Source organism: Mustela lutreola, chromosome X (assembly GCF_030435805.1).
Source record: "Mustela lutreola isolate mMusLut2 chromosome X, mMusLut2.pri, whole genome shotgun sequence".
NCBI classification, from domain to species: Eukaryota; Metazoa; Chordata; class Mammalia; order Carnivora; family Mustelidae; genus Mustela; species Mustela lutreola.
Window position 1 is genome coordinate 78159335 of NC_081308.1, and position 6681 is coordinate 78166015.

The following is a 6681-nucleotide window of genomic DNA, read 5'->3' on the forward strand; positions in this document are numbered from 1 at the left end:
TGAAACAATATCCTTCTTTAATTTTTTTTAAAGATTTTATTTGTTTATTTGACAGACAGAGATCACAAGTAGGCAGAGAGGCAGGCAGAGAGAGAGGGGGAAGCAGGCTCCCTGCTGAGCAGAAAGCCTGATGCAGGGCGCAATCCCAAGACCCTAGGATCATGACCTGAGCTGAAGGCAGAGGTTTTAACCCACTGAGCCACCCAGGTGCCCCCCCTTCTTTAAATTTTAAACATTTATTTATTTGAGGGAGAGTCAAAGAGTGAGAGAATGAGAGCATGAGTGGGAGGAGGGGCAGAAGGAGAAGCAGACTCTCCACGGAGCAGGGAGCCTGATGCAGGGCTCAATCCCAGGATCCTAGGATCATGACATGAGTTTAAGGCAGATGCTTAATCCACTGATCCATGCAGGTGCCCCAAAACAATAATCCTTTTGAAAATAAACTATAATATCTTTGATTCCTTATTTCTTCCTATAGTCAATGTTTGAGCAAATCTAATTTATTTTATAATTCTGGTTAGCTTTTTACATCAATAGGTCCTTCTTCATCCCTATCACCTTCATCTTTGACCTAATTCAATTATTCCCTCCCATTTCTTATCAAGACTAGTACCATTTCCCCTGTTGATTCCTCTATAGATAGTGATTTTTTTTTTCTTTTGAGGTCAGGAACTGTGTTTGGTTATCTCACACCCAAAATATAGTGTCTCACATGTAATAAGCATCCTGCTTTAAATAGCATCTTTATTGAGATATAATTTATATATCAAAATTCACTTTTTTAAAAGTTACACTCCAGTGGCTTTTAGTATATTTAAAGATTTGTGAAAGCATCACCTTTACTTAATTTCAGAATATTTTCATCACCCCCCCAAAACACCTCATAACCATTAGCAATTATTCCCAAGTTTCTCCCTATGCAACCAATAATCTTCTTTCAGTCTTTATGGATTAGCTTATTTGGATATTTTTTATAAATGGAATCATGTAGTATGTGGGCTTCTGTGACTGGTTTCTTTAAGTTGGGATAATGTTTTCAATTTTTTCCATGTTGTCATATGTGTTGGGGTTGATTCCACATTAAAACCTGTTAAACCCCTAGGGCCTGCCTGGGCCTATTTAGCCATAGTGACTCCATGTTGCCTAGGTAGACATTTTTTTGTTTAATAAATGCCTCAACAGGGGGGGGAGGAGTCAAGATGGCGGAGAAGTAGCAGGCTGAGACTACTTCAGCTAGCCGGAGATCAGCTAGATAGCTTATTTAAAGATTGCAAACACCTGAAAATCCATCGGAGATCGAAGAGAAGAAGAACAGCAATTCTGGAAACAGAAAAACAACCACTTTCTGAAAGGTAGGACCGGCGGAGAAGTGAATCCAAAGCGACGGGAAGATAGACCCCGGGGGGAGGGGCCGGCTCCCGGCAAGCGGCGGAGCAACCGCGCACAAAATCAGGACTTTTAAAAGTCTGTTCCGCTGAGGGACATCACTCCAGAGGCTACCCGGGGCAAAGCCCACACGGGGTCAGCGTGGCCTCAAGTCCCGCAGGGTCACAGAAGGATCGGGGGTGTCTGAGTGTCACAAAGCTTGCGGGTATTGGAACGGGAAAGCCGGCTACAGAGACAGAGCCGACAGTAAGCTCGCAGCTCGGGGTGACCTTGAACCGGTCGCAGGCTCGGTGAGCTTGGAGCGCGGCCGGAGGTCAGGCAGACGGGAGTAACTGGGCGCTTTTCTCTGAGCGCGCACTGAGGAGTGCGGCCCTGGGCTCTCGGCTCCTCCGGGCCGGAGACCAGGAGGCCGCCATTTGTATTCCTGTCCTCCGGAACTCTACGGAAAGCGCTCAGGGAACAAAAGCTCCTGAAAGCAAACCCGAGCGGATTACTCACCCCGGCCCCTGGTAAGGGCGGTGCAATTCCGCCTGGGGCAAAGACACTTGAGAATCACTACAACAGGCCCCTCCCCCAGAAGATCAACAAGAAATCCAGCCGAGACCAAGTTCACCTACCAAAGAGTGCGGTTTCAATACCAAGGAGAGCAGCAGAATTCTAGAGGAGGAGAAAGCAAAGCACGGAACTCATGGCTTTTTCCCTGTGATTTTTTTTAGTCTTGCGGTTAATTTAATTTTTTTCTTTTTCATTTTTTGTTTTTTTTTCTCGCCTTCAGGAAAAATTTTTTTTAACTGTTACCTTTTTCTTTTTTAACGATTTTTTACTAGTTTATCTAATATATATATTTTTTCTTTTCTATATTTTTCTTAGGTGTTTTCTTTTTTTTAAAATTCTTTTCTTTTTTTTTCTTTTTTCTTTTTTTTTTCTTTCTTCCTTTTTGAACCTCTTTTTATCCCCTTTCTTCCCCCTCATGATTTGGAATCTCTTCTAATTTGGTTAAAGCATATTTTCCTGGGGTTGTTGCCACCCTTTTAGTATTTTACTTTCCCCTTCATATACTCTTCTCAGGACAAAATGACAAGACGGAAAATTCAACACAAAAAAAAAAGAACAAGAGGCAGTACCGAAGGCTAGGGACCTAATCAATACAGACATTGGTAATATGTCAGATCTAGAGTTCAGAATGACAATTCTCAAGGTTCTAGCCAGGCTCGAAAAAGGCATGGAAGATATTAGAGAAACCCTCTCGAGAGATATAAAAGCCCTTTCTGGAGAAATAAAAGAACTAAAATCTAACCAAGTTGAAATCAAAAAAGCTATTAATGAGGTGCAATCAAAAATGGAGGCTCTCACTGCTAGGATAAATGAGGCAGAAGAAAGAATTAGTGATATAGAAGACCAAATGACAGAGAATAAAGAAGCTGAGCAAAAGAGGGACAAAGAGCTACTGGACCACGAGGGGAGAATTCGAGAGATAAGTGACACCATAAGACGAAACAACATTAGAATAATTGGGATTCCAGAAGAAGAAGAAAGAGAGAGGGGAGCAGAAGGTATACTAGAGAGAATTATTAGGGAGAATTTCCCCAATATGGCAAAGGGAACGAGCATCAAAATTCAGGAGGTTCAGAGAATGCCCCTCAAAATCAATAATAGGCCCACAACCCGTCACCTAATAGTAAAATTTACAAGTCTGAGTGACAAAGAGAAAATCCTGAAAGCAGCCCGGGAAATGAAGTCTGTAACATACAATGGTAAAAATATTAAATTGGCAGCTGACTTATCCACAGAGACCTGGCAGGCCAGAAAGAGCTGGCATGATATTTTCAGAGCACTAAATGAGAAAAACATGCAGCCCACAATACTATATCCAGCTAGGCTATCATTGAAAATAGAAGGAGAGATAAAAAGCTTCCAGGACAAACAAAAACTGAAAGAATTTGCAAACACCAAACCAGCTCTACAGGAAATATTGAAAGGGGTCCTCTAAGCAAAGAGAGAGCCTCCAAGTGGTAGATCAGAAAGGAACAGAGACCATATACAGTAACAGTCACCTTACAGGCAATACAATGGCACTAGATTCATATCTCTCAATAGTTACCTTGAATGTTAATGGGCTAAATGCCCCTGTCAAAAGACACAGGGTATCAGAATGGATAAAAAAACAAAATCCATCTATATGTTGCCTCCAAGAAACTCATTTTAAGCCCGAAGACACCTCCAGATTTAAAGTGAGGGAGTGGAAAATAATTTACCATGCTAATGGACATCAGAAGAAAGCAGGAGTGGCAATCCTTATATCAGATCAATTAGATTTTAAGCCAAAGACTATAATAAGAGATGAGGGAGGACACTATATCATACTCAAAGGGTCTGTCCAACAAGAAGATTTAACAATTTTAAATATCTATGCCCCCAACGTGGGAGCAGCCAACTATATAAACCAATTAATAACAAAATCAAAGAAACACATCAACAATAATACAATAATAGTAGGGGACTTTAACACTCCCCTCACTGAAATGGACAGATCATCCAAGCAAAAGATCAGCAAGGAAATAAAGGCCTTAAACGACACACTGGACCTGATGGACATCACAGATATATTCAGAACATTTCATCCCAAAGCAACAGAATACACATTCTTCTCTAGTGCACATGGAACATTCTCCAGAATAGATCACATCCTCGGTCCTAAATCAGGACTCAATCGGTATCAAATGATTGGGATCATTCCCTGCATATTTTCAGACCACAATGCTCTAAAGCTAGAACTCAACCACAAAAGGAAGTTTGAAAAGAACCAAAATACATGGAGACTAAACAGCATCCTTCTAAAGAATGAATGGGTCAACCGGGAAATTAAAGAAGAATTGAAAAAAATCATGGAAACAAATGATAATGAAAATACAACGGTTCAAAATCGGTGGGACACAACAAAGTCAGTCCTGAGAGGAAAATATATAGCGGTACAAGCCTTTCTCAAGAAACAAGAAAGGTCTCAGGTACACAATCTAACCCTACACCTAAAGGAGCAGGAGAAAGAACAAGAAAGAAACCCTAAGCCTAGCAGGAGAAGATAAATCATAAAGATCAGAGCAGAAATCAATGAAATAGAAACCAAAAAAACAATAGAACAAATGAACGAAACTAGGAGCTGGTTCTTTGAAAGAATTAATAAAATTGATAAACCCCTGGCCCGACTTATCAAAAAGAAAAGAGAAAGGGCCCAAATAAATAAAATCATGAATGAAAGAGGAGAGATCACAACTAACACTAAAGAAATACAAACTATTATAAGAACATACTATGAGCAACTCTACGGCAATAAATTTGACAATCTGGAAGAAATGGATGCATTCCTAGAAACATATAAACTACCACAACTGAACCAGGAAGAAATAGAAAGCCTGAACATACCCATAACCAGTAAGGAGATTGAAACAGTCATTAAAAATCTCCAAACAAACAAAAGCCCAGGGCCAGATGGCTTCCCGGGGGAATTCTACCAAACATTTAAAGAGGAACTAATTCCTATTCTCCTGAAAGTGTTCCAAAAAATAGAAATGGAAGGAAAACTTCCAAACTCATTTTATGAGGCCAGCATCACCTTGATCCCAAAACCAGACAAGGATCCCACCAAAAAAGAGAGCTATAGACCGATATCCTTGATGAACACAGATGCGAAAATACTCAACAAAATACTAGTCAATAGGATTCAACAGTACAGTAAAAAGATTATTCACCACGACCAAGTGGGATTTATTCCAGGGCTGCAAGGTTGGTTCAACATCCGCAAATCAGTCAATGTGATACAACACATCAATAAAAGTAAGAACAAGAACCATATGATACTCTCAATAGATGCTGAAAAAGCATTTGACAAAGTACAACATCCCTTCATGATCAAAACTCTTCAAAGTGTAGGGATAGAGGGCACATACCTCAATATCATCAAAGCCATCTATGAAAAACCCACCGCAAATATCATTCTCAATGGAGAAAAACTGAAAGCTTTTCCCTAAGGTCAGGAACACGGCAGGGATGTCCATTATCACCACTGCTATTCAACATAGTACTAGAGGTCCTAGCCTCAGCAATCAGACAGCAAAAGGAAATTAAAGGCATCCAAATCGGCAAAGAAGAAGTCAAATTATCACTCTTCGCAGATGATATGATACTATATGTGGAAAACCCAAAAGACTCCACTCCAAAACTGCTAGAACTTATACAGGAATTCAGTAGTGTCAGGATATAAAATCAATGCACAGAAATCAGTTGCATTTCTCTACACCAACAGCAAGACAGAAGAAAGGGAAATTAAGGAGTCAATCGCATTTACAATTGCACCCAAAACCATAAGATACCTAGGAATAAACCTAACCAAAGAGACACAGAATCTATACTCAGAAAACTATAAAGTACTCATGAAAGAAATTGAGGAAGACACAAAGAAATGGAAAGATGTTCCATGCTCCTGGATTGGAAGAATAAATATTGTGAAAATGGCTATGCTACCTAAAGCAATCTACACATTTAATGCAATTCCTATGAAAGTACCATCCATCTTTTTCAAAGAAATGGAACAAATAATTCTAAAATTTATATGGAACCAGAAAAGACCTCGAATAGCCAAAGGGATATTGAAAAAGAAAGCCAACGTTGGTGGCATCACAATCCCGGACTTCAAGCTCTATTACAAAGCTGTCATCATCAAGACAGCATGGTACTGGCACAAAAACAGACCCATAGATCAATGGAACAGAATAGAGAGCCCAGAAATAGACTCTCAACTCTATGGTCAACTAATCTTCGACAAAGCAGGAAAGAATGTCCAATGGAAAAAAGACAGCCTCTTCAATAAATGGTGCTGGGAAAATTGGACAGCCACATGCAGAAAAATGAAATTGGACCATTTCCTTACACCACACACGAAAATAGACTCAAAATGGATGAAGGAACTCAATGTGCGAAAGGAATCCATCAAAATCCTTGAGGAGAACACAGGCAGCAACCTCTTCGACCTCAGCCGCAGCAACATCTTCCTAGGAACAACGCAAAAGGCAAGGGAAGCAAGGGCAAAAATGAACTATTGGGATTTCATCAAGATCAAAAGCTTTTGCACAGCAAAGGAAACAGTTAACAAAATCAAAAGACAACTGACAGAATGGGAGAAGATATTTGCAAACGACATATCAGATAAAGGACTAGTGTCCAGAATCTATAAAGAACTTAGCAAACTCAACAGCCAAAGAACAAATAATCCAATCAAGAAATGGGCAGAGGACATGAACA